This window comes from Anolis sagrei, chromosome 4 (genome assembly GCF_037176765.1).
Source record: "Anolis sagrei isolate rAnoSag1 chromosome 4, rAnoSag1.mat, whole genome shotgun sequence".
Classification (NCBI taxonomy): domain Eukaryota; kingdom Metazoa; phylum Chordata; class Lepidosauria; order Squamata; family Dactyloidae; genus Anolis; species Anolis sagrei.
The window spans coordinates 92,585,804-92,604,374 of record NC_090024.1 but is presented as its reverse complement, the minus strand read 5'-3'; the positions used below and the strand labels follow the sequence as shown (position 1 = coordinate 92,604,374).

General features: G+C 37.8%; 1 long non-coding RNA gene across 3 annotated transcripts in view; it reads right to left on the bottom strand.

The window, feature by feature from the left end:
- LOC132772782 (uncharacterized) overlaps positions 1-3,767 on the bottom strand; it is a 66,056-nt gene extending 62,289 nt beyond the window's left edge. For all 3 annotated transcript variants that reach the window (XR_009631269.2, XR_009631270.2, XR_009631268.2), the window contains exon 1: positions 3,670-3,767. This is a non-coding gene — a long non-coding RNA (uncharacterized lncRNA). The remainder of the gene's footprint in view (positions 1-3,669) is intronic.
- Positions 3,768-18,571: the final 14,804 nt, after the last annotated feature.

Here is an 18,571-nt window from a genome sequence, read left to right as displayed (position 1 = left end):
TGTGTACAGCGATAAGGAGATGCTAGAGTTTGGTGACACCATAGGAAATGTATCCTGCCAAGTTTTTGCACAATATAGTTGTTGCCCAGAGAAAGAACCCTTTTATTTTATTGTGTAGGCAAATCCATTATTTCACAATATAACAGATTTCATACATATCGATGTGAGCTCTTAAGTTGTTTCTGACATCTGGTGACCCTAAGGAAAGCAAATCACTTTTCTTGATAAAATTTGTTCAGCAAACAGTTGTCTTTGCCTTCTAAGGCTGAGAGAGCATGACTTCTTCCAAAGCTGAGACTGTACATGATGTGGAGAAAACAGATAGAGAAAAATATTTTCTTCCTATCTCAAAATGTCAAAACCTAGTACCACCGAATGAAGATGAAAGAGGTACTTCATAATGCAATATCAAACTATAGGATCTTAAAAAGATGCTGGAGAAAGTTATGCAAGGTAAAATTATTGATGACTATTAGTCATGAAGAGCCCCCGGTGGCGCAGTGAGTTAAAGCACTGAGCTGCTGAGCTTATTGATCGAAAGGTCGCAGGTTCGATTCCGGGGAGCGGCGTGAGCTTCCACTGTCAGCCCTAGCTTCTGCCAACCTAGCAGTTCGAAAACATGCAAATGTGGGTAGATCAATAGGTACCGCTCCGGCGGGAAGGTAACGGCGCTCCATGCAGTCGTGCCGGCCACATGACCTTGGAGGTGTCTATGGACAATGCCGGCTCTTCGGCTTAGAAATGGAGATGAGCACTACACCACAGAGTCAGACATGACTGGACTTAATGTCAGGGGACTACCTTTACCTTTATTAGTCATGACAACTATATTATTGCCTATCATCACAGGTAGTATGCCTCCAAGTTCAATTAGTGTCATGCTGCCAATATCAGAGATAATCACATTTTCTGGAAATATTGAGTGGGAGGACATTGTTGTTTCCACCCCCACCCCCCCCCCCACCCCCCATATCCTACATATGGGTCTCCCTTGTAATCCACAAGGCCATTTGTGCTACATAATACTGGGCATATGTATGGACAAATGTAAAGTTTTAATACAATTTTAAAATGCTGGTCTCAATGTACCTTTCCTTTTCTTATGTTGGAATTCTAGCATGTTGTAACTGCTTCAGAGAAGATTATGCCCTAGTGATTGCTTGCCTCTTTTACCTCTTTCCTATATCTTTTCTATGCTCTTTGCCTTTTGTCAGTTTTGCAATTATGCTGGCACACTATGCTGGGTAAAGAATGGTTATTGCTAATGTATATGTAATGCCTATAGTGATCTTTGACTGTGCATACAATGCAATACCAGGAAGACTTTAAACTGGTCCAAATCTCAAACTGCAGTAAAACAGAGTAAATCTATCTGGAAATATGTGATTCTGCAATGTTTCCTACGGGTACATAGAAATTAACACTACATTATTTCATCAACCAAGGAGCCCCTGGTGGCACAAGAGGTTAAACCCTTGTGCCAGCAGGACTGAAGACTGACAGGTATGAGGTTCAAATCTGGGGAGAGCACGGATGAGCTCTCTCTGTGGGTACATGAGAGAAGGATGTTTTACCATCTCACAAGGATAGTAAAACATCATCCGGGAGTCCCCTTGGCAATGTCCTTGCAGACAGCCAATTCTCTCACACCACAAGCAACTTGCAGTTTCTCAAGTTGCTCCTGACACACACACACACACACACACACACACACACACAAATCATCCATGGTTATTTAAAGAGCAATGTATAACTAAATGGTTCTTGGGTCCTTCAACACTGCCATATAATCCAGATGATCAATATAGATAATCAACATTATCTGCTCTCAACAGAATAAAATGAGTCTATACTGCCATATAATCCAGTTCAAAGCAGATAATCTGGATTTTATATGGCAGTGTGGATGGGCCCTTAGAATAAATCAGGCCTGAACTCTTGCTAGAAACCAAAATGACTAAACTGAGTCTCTGACTAAATTGTGCTCCGGCCATACTAAGAGAGGAGATTACTCACTAGAAAAGATGATAATGCTTGGTAAAGTGGAGCGCAGTAGGAAAAGAGGAATACTGACATAGAAGTGGATAGACTAAATCAGAGAAGGCATAGCCCCAAATATTCAAAACTTGATCAGGGGTATTGAGGAGAGGGTAACTTGAATGTCTCCCATTCATAGGGTCTCCATAAGCCCAGATCAACATGAAGGCAGTTAACAAGAAATATACCTGAACTCATGATTTTTTTCCCCTCTGGTTTATCTTAAACTTCTCAATTCAGTGTATTTTTCCTCCAGTGCCTATATAAAAGCATTTGATAAGTTAATGCCGTTTTATATTAAGCAAGCTCCAGCTGGTTATTTAGAGTATTGCTCCCCCCACCCCTCCATTTAGTTCACTCATTAGTGTGGTATTTATAAAAGCCTTTACAAACATAGAAGAAAAATATATCACATCATTTGCTGACATAAAAGGTTAATCATGGAGAGGGAACAGGTTTGTGGAATAGAACATGTCTGGGTCTCTTATTATAAAACTAAGAAAATCTGCCAAAAATCTCAGTTCTAATGTATGTGTCTAGTCTTTCCTCTATGAGAGCAGGTGCTCCATAAACATAATACTATTACAGCTAAGAATAGGGAGAAATTTGTTTTTTATTGTTTTTGATATGAATTTATCAGAAGAAGTAAGACTATTCATACTCAGGATGGAAACAGCATGGGATTCTTTACAAATGGATGCAGAAGAAACTAAAATGTAGAAGAAATCCATCCATGCCTCCTGGCCAAGGATATTGTGTGCATAATTCTTAGAATGAGGATTTAAATTTCTACTTCTTTAGCCATGTTAGGGTGGAAAACAGGTTACGGACTTTTCTTTTCAGAAGGTCTCCCCATTTCATACATTTATTTATGCAGCAGGAAGGTACAATATGGTCATGCCTGATCTAAATATTGCTGTTTCTCCATAGGGTTCTTCCAGACAGGCCCAAAATGCGGGACCTGTCTCACTTTTACCTGAGGTACCAAAACAATTCTTCAGGTAAATGAGAATTAATGCAGAGTAAACCAAGTTTTCTCAGTTTACTCAACATTATTTAAACACTTCTAAAGATCTGGACTTTAAGCTAAGGTCTGGGTCTTTAGAGGTAAGGGCCCTGTGGGGACTGACTCCTGGAATGGTTTTTTGTCATCCTACTTCTTTGGGCTCCCCAAAGTCCAGAAGAGGGGATGGTTCCCCCTCCTCTACCCCTGGAAAATGGCACATCAGGAGAGGGAGCTGAGGACTGGAGCAGGGAGGAGGACTGGAGTCGCAACAGGGCTGTAGAAATTGGCTTGATCTGCTGGTAGACATCTCTGGTACATTTTGGGGAGTGAAAAGAGGAGATGGGTGGTATCCCGAGGCAACTTTTGGTCATCCCAGGAAAGCCTCGGGTTTGGGTTGGGGGTGGGGACTAGAACTCAAGAGGAAGTGGGATTTTTTAACCAGCTTCCTCTCGGGTTTTAGGATAGTGTAAAAAGGCCCTGAGCTTGACCGAAGCAAAAAGGAAATTATTTGAGTTCAATTTCTTTTTGGAGACATTATACTATTTTCAAATTCAAGATCCAAGATTAGAAAGACCAGTTTTTTAAAATTTTAGATTGTGGGACAAAGCAAAACTCAAAGTGCTTACCCCTGTTAGTGCCCAGATTCTTCTGTGAGTCAATGCATAGAGGGATATTGTTCAGGAGAATCCCAGCATAGCTCTGAAACAGCAGCAGCTGTTCTGAAATGTGTTAAGTCAGTTTGTTTTCACTTTCCTGTTCTTTGGCAAACTTTGAAGCAGAGCAAATATTACCTTTGCACCCATGGGATTGCAGTATGGGGGAAAAGGACAAAACTCAATGACAAAAGAAACTCATCCATCCTTTTGGATAATTGTTGAATCCTGCCAATTGAGGAAAGCAGCAGGAATACTTCAGAGACGGGCAGAGCCTAATTGGTTTTTGATTTTATGGGCTTTATTATCCCTTTTCGGGTAACTGGGGATACAGGAAGCTAATCAGAGCTTTTGTAAAAGTGATTCTATAAAGTAGAGATGAGATCGGCAACATCTTATGGTTACTAAGTGGGTGATTTTTATGTTACAGGAATACCTCTATACGTATGATTCAGCATTGGCCATTAAACTTAACACTCTGGGTCATGGATGTTCAGACTAAATGCCTACAGGACTTGCTTTGTTTTGTACTAGAACAGTTAGATGCACCAGGTACAAAAGCATGGCTGTGGATCGTAACATAAAATCTGGTAACAGGGAACTCTGAGAACATGCTTAGAAGTTGTCTTCATTCACACTGATTCACAATCTTGTCACTCCAAAATCCATTCCTTGCCAAATTTTATTCCATCTCAGTAACTTGATTTTGAAGTGGGATGTTGGACTGGTAGGTATTTTAACACTATGACAAGGTTGGGAATCAGACACTTGCTGATCTTTTGCAATTCACACATATATCAATCAATGTCAATATAAGGCAATAGATCCCAATTGGCTTTTTGTTCTTTCTTTTATTACATTCTGTCTTGAGAAAAGGATATTCAGATGGAACAGAAAAGTACACTTTACTGGCAACCACAGGTGTCGAAGGTCTGTATATTGAGAGGAAGCCAGTCTGGCAATAATTTCTATTATTATGAGTGTGGGGGGGGGGGGAGTAAGGATAAACTGGAGAACAACATCAAGGATTGAAGCTTTGTTCCATTGTATTTATGTGTACATTTCCCAAATCCCAACAACATTGAGTCTCTTCTGTACTTACATTGCACATGAATTGTGATTCAATTGTCTCTTTTCATTGATTGGAGGGGGATACTGATGATTTCAATATTGTTGCTTTTGTGTTGCTCTTTCCTGTTGAATAATATTGTTCTTCTGCAATCCCAATATTGAAAAGCAGAGGGAGGTCTTGCAAGGATGTTGAAAATGTGTGACTGTTAATTATGGAAAAATAGGGGTAAAAAGTGTGCTGTGGTAGGAAAAACATGAGTGACAGCAATGCACAATTGTGTGAGAGCAATTGTTCTCATAATAATGTTTCCCTTTATTTGGAGAACAAAATTGTAATAAAACAATAGGCTGGTGTGGTAAAGTCTTTAAGTCCCGTCTCTAGAATATCTTGCTTGTTTATTAAAGGTAGGACTATGAGAGTTAGAGAGGCTGATACATTTTATTGTACTCAATTTAACGTAGCATATCATATCAAGAACTACATGTCAGAGAGTCCTTGTATATAGGCAGGAAGAAAGGAATCCTTGTGGGAAGAGTAAGACAAAACACTATAAAGCCATAAGAGCAGATGTATCAAGTTAGTGCCTAATTCACTTGAAGTCACAGTTTCAATGCCAATTTGCACAGATCCAAAACAACCAGCATTTGTTTTATAGTCAGTTCAGTGCTAAAACCTTAGAACTTGAAGAACCAGGAGAAGCTTCTAAATATTTCAAAAGACCCACAGTTCTGTCAGAGAATTTTTTTCTTCTGAAATTTTGAATAAGTGGAAAACTCTTTATCAAATTTTGTGAATGAATATGAATCACCTCTAATTATATAATTAATGTGATGTACAAGAAACAACCACCCTTTCTTTCTTTCTTTCTTTCTTTCTTTCTTTCTTTCTTTCTTTCTTTCTTTCTTTCTACTTTATACAGTGTCAATTACTATGGCAGAACCTGGGAAAGGTTTTCACAAATTCAAAAGCATCTTCTACATTGGGGCAAGAGCACTTCCACCATTTAGTGTTGGCTTGTCTGAGTGTGAACCTGCAAGAGAAATTGACTTGGTAGGTGAGTTATGATTTTTCAATGAAAAGAGAAAGCTTTAAAAGAGAAAGCTTTAAAATGGATGGGATTGATAATTGCAGCCACATATTTCCATTAGAATGCTTAAAAATAAAAAAAACCAACAGGACCATCTCTTTTTTAACAAGACAACTAAATTACTACATAATTAGCAAATATATCAAAGTCCCTGCCTGGGTGTTATTATTACACAAAATGGCAAACATAAGGGTTTTTGGCTTTTTTTTTGTTTTTTTAAAAAAAGGAAATGAAAGACTTCATCTCACAAGGGAGGAGAGTTAGAGGGGTGGGAAATCATCTTCTTTGTATGTGGAATCGTCTTCTTTGCATGCCGTTTCATAGGATACCATTTTCAAAGAAGATGGAGAATTTACTTACCCCCATCACACAGGATGGCCTCCTCCCACTTCTAGCTCAACCATCCGCTTAGAGGAGGCAGAAGGCATTGTTCTGAAGACTCCACTTCTACTGGGTCCTTTGCCTCCCCAGCCCCTTACTCTAAAGATGACAAGCACTCTTTTTAAACCACATCTTTCAATGGGACCCACACTGTCTTTAAACTACTCATGCACAAAAGGATCATGGACGGGCACTTCACAAAACAGAGTGTAATGAAGAAATCCATCACTTTTCTGTCTCATGGAAAGATGCCCATTGTTAGCTATTTCTACACACACGCAATGGAGTGGAGTCAATTTGTGCCCAGCGTAGAAATCCTCCCATTTCTAAACACTGCAGAGACAGAATCCCATGCTGGGAGATAAGCACCCACTGGAATTAGTCCTGCAACATTTGTTAGGCTCTGTGGGATTCCATCTTTGAACCATCTTTGAAGTGTGTAGAAACAGAGGAGAAAAGCCATCTGATGAAGTCGGTAAAGTATATAGTAACAACTTCAGCATTTTTAAATAAATCATGTGACTAAAAATATATCAGGAAGTATGCATATGAAAAGGACATGTGTTACAATCACAACAATATTTTATTCATGAGATTTATAGCCCTCTTTCCCATCGCCCACAAAATACTTGACATGAAATTTGTTCAGGAACTATCTTGTTTTGCTTCAGGACCTACTTTGACCCTTTCTTCAGCAATGGTTATTTTTCCTTCCTCTGCCAGAGACTTAAATACATATATTTTATGGATCTTTCCATATAATGTGTAGAGACACTTTATATAACAATGGAGTTCCAGGTGATATCTTGGTAGTTACGGTGTTAAAATAGCTTCTGTGGTTTGCCCTAGTTAAGAGGATTGGGCTTCTTGTTTGTTGACAGATTTTTTAAATGATAAATGTTTGCAATCAGGTGTGGATATGCACATTAGTCAATAGAATAAGCATGGCCTCTGTAAAACTGACCAGAACCTAAGACATGTCATTAATCAGTGGTATCCAATTTTCCTCGATGATAGTTGAATGCCTAACAAACTGTTCTATTCATTTTCTAATTCTTCCTGCCCACTTGTGCCTTGGGTTATTTATTTATTTATTTATTTATTTAATTACATCACTTATATCCCGCCCATATCAGCCCGCAGGCGACTCAGGGCGGTCTACATATCGGCACAATTCGATGCCATCAATACAATACAAAAGCAAAAACAGTTAAGTGCAATTATACAAAAAAGACAGTGCAATGACAATTTAAAAAGAGCTATATCCTGTTTACCTGTGTGTGTTGTCCACACTATTTGCCAAATTGATCCATGGGAAACTTCAAGATATATTTAATGGAGGAGCCAGACTAGATGTCCTTTAGATATAATCCAACTGAATAACATACTCTCAATGAAATTTCTTTCATATGTCCTGGCTCTTCAAGATTTTGTTATTTTACAAAGAGTATATAAAGATTGTCAATAATGTAAAGAAAAGATACTGCACTCTTTGTTCTTGCTCTTTGTGTGATTGAAGGCAATGTTGAGTGAAGGTACAATGGAAAGAAATTGTGTTATAAAAAAGAGAGAGAGAATATAATTTGCAAAAGAAACCTGGCACAAGGAAACATATTTCGGCATAAAATGTTGATGGAGTCCCAGGAGCCCTCATAGCTTTGGATAAGTTTGTCTGGTAATGACAATGTATATGAGTGAATTTTAATTAAATTAGTGGAATCACACTGTGCTATGGCAGCACACTACAGATTTTAAGCCAACTATTTTCTCTCTTCTGGAAGCAAGATTCCTTTTCATGAGCAGCATGCAAATAGAAGAGAAAAATAGTAACAGGAGTCACATAAATTGCTCAAAACATTAGGTTTAGTAGTAATAGTCTATAGCTAATGTTTGTTGTTTATTCATTCAGTTACTTCCTACTCTTTGTGACTTCATGGACCAGCCCATGTCAGAGCTCCCTGTCAGCCATCGCCACCCTCAACTCCTTTAAGGTCAAGCCACTCACTTCAAGGATACCATCCATCTTGTCCTTAGTTGGCCTCTCTTCCCTTTTCCTTCCATTTTCCCCATCATCATTATCTTCTTCAAGCTTTCCTGTCTTCTCATTATGTGGCTAAAAAACTTTATCTTTGCCTCTAATATCCTTTCCTCCACTGAGCAGCCGGGCATTCTTTCCTGAAGTATGGACTAGTTTGATCTTCTTATGGTCCAAGGCACTCTCAGAATTTTCCCCCAACACCACCGTTCAAAAGCATCTATCTTCTGCCTTCCTTATGGTCCAGCTCTCACATCAATAGGTTACTATGGGGAATGCTATTGCTTTAACTATGCAGATCTTTGTTGCCAGTGTGATGTCTCTACTCTTCATTATTTTATCAAGATTGGTCATTGCTCTCCTCCCAAGAAGTAAATGTCTTCTTATTTCCTGGCTGCAGTCTGCATCTGCAGTAATCTTTGCTCCTAGAAATACAAAGTCTATCACTACTTCCAAATTTTCTCCTTCTATTTGCTAGTTATCAATCAGTTATCAAGTGCCATAATCTTGTTTTTTAATGTTTGACTGCAACCCAGCTTTTGCATTTTCTTTTTTCACCTTGGTTATAAAGCTCCTCCTCACGTTCAGCTATCATAGTGGTCTCCAGTAAAGCAATTTTAATCCCAGCATGATGTGTTTTGCAGACAAGTTGAATAGGTAGGGGGAGAGTGTACAGACCTGCCATATTCCTTTCCCAATCTTGAACCAGTCTGTTGTTCCATAGTCTGTTCTTACTGTTGCTACTTGGTCATTATACAGATTCCTCAGGTGATAGACAAGGTGACTTGGCTTATGTAGAGGGATATATTATGCATCATTCATAAAACACCACATTTCAAAGACACAATTTCAGCTTTTTTATATATAATCACGAGCTGCTCTACATATATGAAGGCCAGCTCACTGTATTGTCAGTGTCAAAATTCATAAATAATAGATGAAACATGTAAATTCTGCCTGTTTATTCAGCATACTAGGCTGGTGAGGACATTGTTGGCACATGTTTGATCATTATTGATCTTTTTAAAAATATTATTTTTATTTACGAGGGTTATCTGGACAGTAAGACTACAAGATTTTTTTAAAAATACAAAGAATGAACATATTTTAATAAAACTTACATGGATTGTAGCATAGGTATTACATTATTTTTCCACATAATCACCATTCAGTTCAGTACATTATGTCATCCGTGGAACAAGTTTTTGATGCCTGTATCATAGAAGTTACCCTCCACTTTTTTTAGTCAGTTCATCACTTTGATTTTCACCTCGTCATTCTTGGAAAAGTGTTTTCCACCTTCAATTTAGTGAACTTATGAGAGTCACTGAGTATGAGATCGGAGCTGTGAGGGGTGGGTTATAACATCCCAACCAAATTTAGTCAACAAATCTTGTGCTGCATGGTGTACAGACATGCATTGTCATGGATATGGACTCCTGCCATCAGCATCCCACAATGTTTGTTTTGGATGGCTCTGCGAAGTTTTTCATGTTCTCACAATATATTCCATACCTATGTTGTCATATGCTGTCTTGACATTACATCCTCTCCATTAACTGAAACAATTTCATAATGCCCTTAGCATTTAGTTAGCGTATTACACCACGAACTTCGCACTTGGAGGGAAACAGAATGAGGATGCTGATGTCTAACGTTCAGCACAATGCCAGTTGAAGTGCTGCTAATGATTGGCACTGCTCTTTCACTTCTGCTAGCTTCCCACTATATGGCAGTGATACCCAAGAAAGCTTTTCCCAAGAAAATTCCCCATGAGAGCTGCATGCCTGGTAACCTTACTTTCTGAATAACCCTCATATTTTCAGACTATTCTATTTACAAAAAATTAGAAATTGAAAAGCAGTCATTGTTATTTTTAGATTTTCTAAGTAGACAGTTAATGGTTCCCGATATTTTAGAAAAAGTATTTGCATTCTGATTCTGTAGTTGTCTGGACAGCTTGTCCATTTTGGAGAGTTCTGTGAGCTTCGTTTTCACTACTGTTTTATGGTCTCAGGACTAACCTACTCCACTCTTTGACCATCAATAACAAAGTCTTAATGAGAAAATGTTTTTCATTCCTGCAATTATGTCTACTTTATTATCTTAATTTACATGCAAGTAGAGAATCTCAGTCCATGTCCTGCTGTTCAAACTCACAGTTCAAGTTTCTGCTGAGAAACCACACTCTCACTCATCAACACAAGGCAGACACAGTGTTGAAAAGGGCAACTAAAATGATCAATGGGATAGAGCAACTCCCCTATGTGGAAAGGTTACAGTACTTGGAACTTTCCAGCTAAGGAAAAAGGTGAGCATGGGAACATATAATAGAGATCTATGGAATTATGCATGGTGTGGAGAAAGTACCCAAGGTCATCTATTGAAGTTGAATCATAGGAGATTCAGAACAGATGAAAGGAAATACATCTTCATAGAGCATATACTTAACGTATGGAAATTGGAACACCACGTTATAGTGATGGCTATCAACTACAAAAGGCTGAAAGTGTTTTCCTTTTTTTTTAAAAAAAGTACATTTTTTTTAAAAAAACTACATTTTAATTGAATTCTTTCTCTTGCATAATTTGCACCACAAGGGAAAAAAATCAATGGACAAAATTTCATAACCCAGTATGAAACAAGGGCAGTAAAATAGTGTTAGTGGGATTTGGAGGAACACAAGAAAATCAGGGCTGATCAAATATCACAACCACCAACTGCTGGGTACCTTTTAAGTCCCAGGACCTTTGCAAAGAATTGACTAGAAAATCCTGAAATAATAAGATCCTGCTTCCCTTATTGCTTATCTTCTCTGAGTAAGCAAGCATTGAGAGATTCTGTAAATTTGCCTGAAGAGAAGAGGCAATAAGAACAAGAAAAAGACAATGACACTGAGGCAAATAGACCAATGAAAAGCATCTCTTTATTATTCTCCCAAGTAAAATATAGTTATGGCTCAAATGTCTCTATTTGCAATCACCAGATAACAGAATTGAGGCCCACAATAATGATGATTCTGAATTCACGCCTTCACTTTATCCCTTACTCTTTAAGTACATGAGTTCCATTTGATCCTCCTGGGAAAAGGTAAGAAGCCACATTTTCAAACAGGCTGAAACATGAATGCCACAACACAAAAGCCTTATGCTTCTTAGGACTCATCCACATTAGGTAATTTAGCCTGATGTAAATGTGTCCCAGAGGAACCTCAGATCCAGCATGATCATGCTGAATCCAAGGTCTCTATTTACCAAAAATGACTACAAGAGTCAAAACATAATGAAATGCCCTCATTCTTCCATTGACATAATTGTTTTCAACTACATCATTGGAGTACTAGGGGATCCTGAGGACTACAAAAAGGTCTCAGCGATCAGGCGTTTTATACACTTATACTATGCCCTCATACAATGGGGTTGGTGGAGCTTTACTGAGATTTCAGATATATCTGGAGTAGGATATGTAGGTGACTCATGGTATTTGGAATTTGCAACAATAAATTTTTCATTGTGAGATCAATAATGTTGTCTAGGTTCTGGGTCAGGCATTACCAGAGAAAGACAATGAAATGACAATGAAACATCCTATGCCCAAACCTCTGCAAAAGTAGAGAGCCAACTGTATCCACTTTTTCAGCAAAAACAAAATGCTTATGTTTATATTCAAAGGTGCGGTACATCTTGAAAAAAAATCAAGGAAGAAAAATAAAAGGAAAATCTAGGAACACTTAAGAATTTCTCCTTCATCGATTTCACCAAAGAAACAAGAACAGATAACCTAGAACTCCAAAATCCAGGCGATAATTGGATAAGAAGCATTTCAGGTGCATATCTAAATGTAACAAAGCATATAAAACTTTTACTAACCTTTCCTTATCTACCTAAAGTGATATGTCTATGATGTGTGGTCCACATTGAAATGTGGGCATACCAGTACTCCAGTATGAGAGTAATAAAATATTCTGATAATTCATTAATCTTAATGGATAATGATAGGTAACACCCTAAAGTGAAGATATTGTAAATGACTGATGAGATCAGTCTAATATTTTAGCAGAAACCCAGACTTTGCAATTTTCAGATATAAATGCTGTCAATGTCTCAGTATATCTCAAAATCTATTCTTTGTTCTCTAGTGGCAAAGATAATTGACATTTAGTAAAATATTCTGCAAGCCTTAGTGATTAAAAAAAGAGGGAGATAATAAGGTTTCCTGCTTTAATCAGTTTAAAAGTATTTGTACACAGTGTGGCTTAAAAAAACAACTTCTTAAATAACTCACTCCACAGGTCACTCTGTCATAGTTTGAAGGTCCTAAATACCATGTGGTGGAAGGTGACATTTGAAAGAGGCATTTGGCCTGAATTTGATTGCAAACAATGAAGAATTCATGCCCACCACCTTTGACCATCTGTTTAACTGGCATTGTAAATCTGACCTGGTTCCAAGCATTCTACTAAAGCAACTGGTATAGAAAAACAATTTTTGTGTACTTAGGAGGCACCTGTTGGAACTTTTCCTTTTTAAAAACAACCTTTTATTGTTGCTATTAAAGTGGAGAAGTGTATCTGTACATCCTAGAGGCTTTGGCTGGTGAAAAGTCTCATTTATTGCCTTTAAGTCATTGTTCTGGCTCTGAAATTCAGTCTGTACATTATACAGGATGAAAGGTTTCATTGCTTATGGTTGCTCATCTTCTTAGATAGTTCCAACTCAAGCACAGACATTCACAATACATTCTGGCATGAAAGTCAGCAGAAAGATAAGTTGATTGGATTAATTGGTTCTACCCTACTCAGAGAAAAAAAATGGAATTTAGCCCATTGGGTGCTGTATCACTTCAAAATGCACATTTTTAGTTCCCTCGAGTGAGTTATTGAATTCAATAAATAATCAATAAGAACAAATAGAAGGAGGATGTGGTGAATGTGGGACAAAAGGATGTTTTTAAGTTGTATAATTCTGTCTAATGTTTATTACACAAATGGATCATTTCTCTGATATGATAGTTGAAGAATCTATACCTCTAGAGTATATATTATGCTTGGTTGATCAAGAAAAAAAATGGTTCTATACTCGTTTCGTATATAGGGGGCACTGGCGTTTCGATTTTAAAATTATTTCTCAAATTTTCTTGAAAAAAAGATCGGAAATAGCAAAAATCTGAATAGCTTCGTTTACTTCGTTAATGGAAGGTGCCCCTCCCCCCCGTTAGTTTAAAATCTTGCAGTTTCCCTGGCCTCCCTGGCGACAAGCAGTGATGCGGTTTCCCCCAGTGGCTGTCAAGAAGAGCTGGGCATAGCCAAGCCCACCTTGCCCTTCCGCCCTTCTGGGCAATGGATGGCAGGGGAATGAGGTGGGCATGGCTATGCCCAGCTCTTCTTGACGGCCACTGGGGGCATGGCCGTCAGGAAGAGCTGGGCATAACCACGCCCACCTTGCCCTTCCGCATCACCGCTTGTCACCAGGGAGGCCAGGAAAACTGCGAGATTGTAAAGTTTGCACCAGATTTACAATCTCGCAGTTTCTCTGGCCTCCCTGGCAACAAGCGGTGATGTGGAAGGGCAAGGTGGGCATGGCTACGCCCAGCTTTTCTTGATGGCCACTGGGGGCGTGGCCTTCAGGAAGAGCTGGGCGTGGCCACGCCCACCTCGCCCTTCCGCATCACCACTTGTTGCCAGGGAGGCCACAGAAACTGCAAGATTGTAAACCTTGACCAGACATCCAAAAATAATTCTGAAAAATGGGTAAATTGTTTCAGTTCGTAATTACTCCTCATATTATTCCAGCATGGCTCAAAATTGTTGCTAAAATCATTTAAATACGAATTCATTACGATTTTAGAAGCTTCCAAACCAGATCAACCAAGCCTAGTATATATCTATAACTTTCTGCAAACTTTTTCGGTCTACTGGCTCATTCTGCTTATTACATTTTTTTGATCAGGCCCACTCAAGACATTTGTTTGCCTGAAGCTGAGCAAAAAATCTCACCCACCACTCAGTCAATTCAAATAACAGAATGCAGCCAGACCAAGGTTGAAAAGACTATTAAAAATATTCAAAAAATGGTAGAAAATGTGTTTTTCAAGTCTTGAGAAACCCTGATGAGAATCCTGGACTGATGAGAATCTTCTCAGTTTGGGACACATTCTTCACAAAATTCATACATAGTTACTTTGTAAAGAAAACAGCAATTCCTATGCAGAACATATTTCTGTGCAGAAGCATTTCTTCTGCTCATAAAATTGGGGATCTATTCAGCACAAAATATGAGTGATTTGCATAAAAAAGAGCATTTTTCAGGTCTAAAAATAACATTTCTATCCAGAGAATTCAAAAGATCCTGCCCTAAACTACATTTCCCAGAATCCAGTGCTCAGCATCAGAGAGATTTAGCCTTCCGTATCTAGCCAGCCAGTAAATAAATTTAATATTATACACTATGATTTTTGTTTCTGGGTTATAAATGTCATTTCCTAATTGGTTCTATCATAAAAAACATGGAGAAAGTTTATTAAACTGCAAAAACTTTGTCTTTGTATGAGGGACATTGTGTTATAGCACATTTGGCCGTCCACCAATTTAATATCATTATTCACCCATTTAACAAAGTTTTTTGCATTAAAACAAAATTGTTGGAAAAGAACCACTACTTTCAAAGTAAGGACTACACAACTGAACAGGAAAAAGCACTTTCAAACTAGAAACATGTTTTCTTTGTCATAACAAAAATGTTGTTTATAAAAACTTTGAAAATTCCCCAAAATTCTGTGGATAAGTGAAAAATTCTGAAAGTGTTGAGCTAAGAGTCGTAAATGTGTTTTACTATTGTAGCAAGTTTCACCCCAATATCTGTAAAAATAAGGAAGAAAGGAGCTCCCGAAATTTCCCCAATTATAGTAATTATACGCAATTACTATAATGAAATTTTAACAAAATTATGTTACTCTCATTATAGTAATGGATTTTCCACTAATGATACTTTAGAAACACTTTACAAACAAAGCACCACCACCCCTCCAGTTTTGTAATGACTTTTGAAACTTTCTTTATCAATCATACATGCCTATCGGTATAAAAAATAGCTATTAAGAAACAAACATTTATTTATTATTGTTTTATTTATGACATTCTACCCTGCCTTTCTCCACCCCAGAGGGGACTCAAGGCAGCTTACACAAAGGCAATTTTAATGCCATAAAACTGTTCAATTAAAGAAACATTTAAATAAATAGAGGTAAAGGTTTCCCTTTGACATTAAGTCTAGTCATATCCGACTCTGGGAGTTGGTGCTTATCTCCATTTTTAAGCCAAAGAACCGGTGTTGTCCATAGTAATCTCCAAAGTCATGTGGCCAGCATAACTGTAGAGAGTGCTGTTACCTTCCCACCAGAGTGATACCTACTGATCTACTCACATTTGCATGTTTTTAAACTGCTAGATTGGCAGATAGAGTTAACAGTGGGAGCTCACCCCTCTCCCTGGTTTTGAACTGCTAACCTTTTGGTCAGCAAGTTCAGCAATTCAGCAGTTTAACCCACTGAACCACCAGGGGCTCCAAAAATGTGAATAGAATTATAAATTTTACTCATAATAAATCACCATTTGCAAGACTTGATAGTCTGATTTTCCTTTTTCTTGAGTCTAGCTTAAGCATTTTCCGCAGAGTCCACCAAAAACTGCATGTTGTTGCTAACAGATTTGTGTAAATGGGTGTCACTTAGAAACCTTTTACTGTTGCCAATTTTGTTGTGATCCCAATATTGAGCTAAGGTGATCCCGCTTGAAGTCAGAAGCAACAGATTAATAAGTAGTGCTCTAAACCAACCGAATTAATCCCCCCTACAAGCACTTCCGCTGTCCTTTTTGGTAAAATAATGCTTTAAAAAAATCCTAACAATTTGAAACTCTGCCTAATATTACAGCTGACCCTGGTAATAAAAACCTATGTATTTCCATGTCTAGAGTCATAAAGGCTATCTTTCTGACCTCAGCAGCAGAGGGTACATACTAAAATAAAGAATAATTGAGGCACAACCTCAGGGGCTTTTTAAAAAGGCCTCTTTACCTAATGACCTCAGCTTATGATGTGCTGCAAAGAAGGAGAATTTAAAACCAGAAATAGGTAGAAGCCCAATTTATGCCAACATTTTTAAAAAAGTAGTTCACTTGCTGTTTTGTTCTGCTAAAACTCTTTTATAGCTGGTTGTCTTTTTTTAAAAAAAGAACACAGAACATTTCAAAGTTAAGCTTTGAAATGCTGGGAGGATATTTTGCTTGTTCTTATTGTCTGAGATGCAACGACAGCACATTTTATGTGACACAGCATGGCACCAACGACCAAAGGGTATATCAAATGTTTCAGATGCTTCCAGCATATTGCCTGTCTTGAAATGTTCCTCCATCGTTGCAAGTTTTTAAAAAATGAGTGTTGCGAACCCTCAATGAGCTGATTTGGCACACATTCTTGACTGCTGTTTCACAGACCAGATCTGTATTTCAGTTTGCATTTCTACCCAAAGCATTTGTCTTGATGTTGCCGTCTTTCAAGCTGTCCTAACATTCTGCTACTGTTCTTTCTCTATGCGATTTGCCTGGAGCTATGGAAAGCAATCTCTTTGGCAAAAAATGTAGATATGGAAAATTTCTGTTTTCCAGACTTGGCTCTCCTCACCCCCCCCCCCCTTCCTCCCAACCACCATTTTAGACTCACAAAGGACAAAATATGAAGTGGATCTGAAATTTTAGATGGGAAAAACTTATCTCCAACTGTCCGAATTTGACAGTTGCAGTCCTAATTAATTTCTATTCATTCCACTTCCAAAATATTAAAGTTTCTCTCTTTTTCTATCACGTTCCCATTTTTTTTCTTGGTTTACTTTAATTCCTCCAAGCTGAGTTCAAAATGTAAAAGCAAATTCTATATTACTAAATTAATACAGGTAGAGGAATATAGGGGATGGAAATAGTCCCTTACCGGTAGAGTCAGGCAAAACCAAACTACTGGAAATGGCTTTTGCATAAAAGATATGTTACTTGAATATGAGTGTACATTTATGTGTATACATGTGTGTAAAATGTGCATTTTTTTGTGCAATACATTTCCAGATTTCAGTGCAAGAAACTTAAATATATTTCTGCACAGAATAATTTCACAGAACACTTTGGGATGTGCAAATTCCAGGTGAACACTGCACAAAAATATTTAATTTCTCTCACAAGTATGGGGAGAACAGTGTTTTTCTTCTCTGCGTGCAAAGAAAAAAAGTTGAAGATTTATATGTATGGGTTTCCCAAATCTGTTTTAAATCAGTAGAAATTATAGTTAAGCTATAGAAGATGCTCAGTTTGTATTTAGAAACAATTAGCCATGGGATTAATTCAGAGCTGCATGTGTGAGCAATCACACTTCCAAATGAAATGAAAAACAAATAAAGAAACTCATTTGAAAGGTACAGTTGGTGAAGAAAGGCATGTGGCAATGTAATTACACATTCTTTTCAGTACTCCTTTTCAATTTAAATGAACTTCAATTTAATGCAAGCTGATTAATGTAATTCAACCAATAATTTTCTATTTTTTGGGAGAAGAAAACCAACAATTTGGTAGAAAGGAAATATGCACAATTGCATCATTCATATTGTAGTATTACTAGCAACTGCAGAACTTCCATGATTTTTAAGTTCCAGGTGAACAAAATCAAAATGATTTTGGAGTTCCCACTATTCATGAAAGAGAAAAAATAATAGAAAATGATCTTGACCCAAACCTAAAGATATATGGTAGGTTTGGATATGTTCATTTGGAAAAACCTGAAAGTTGGAAAAAAAAACTTATGAATTTTGACTTCTAATGCAATTTTGAACCATGCAGGAAAGGTGGGGGGGGGGGGAGGGGATCTGAATTCAAACCACTTATCTTTTTTTCCAGAAATATATACTATTCGAATATATACTACTCCCAAGGTTATTTTAATTTTCACAACCATTAAGCAACTTTGGTAAAGCCTACAAAATTAAAATCTCATTCTTTCCACTGGTGATGCAAGGAGGGATGGTGGGCGTGGCTAATCACAGCCATCTTTAAACTGTAGTTTGTGAAGGCCAGACCCCGAATGGTAGAGATTGCAAAAGTCCCTGCTGTTAAACTACATTTCCATATTCTCAATTACTGGCTACACCTATCTTTCTCCCCATGTGGTCTTGCCCCCCTAACCATGAGGGACAACTTCCAGTTTCTCCAAAGAACAATTGCTAAGCATGAGATGGGGCTAAGCCAAAGATCTCATTAAGCAAT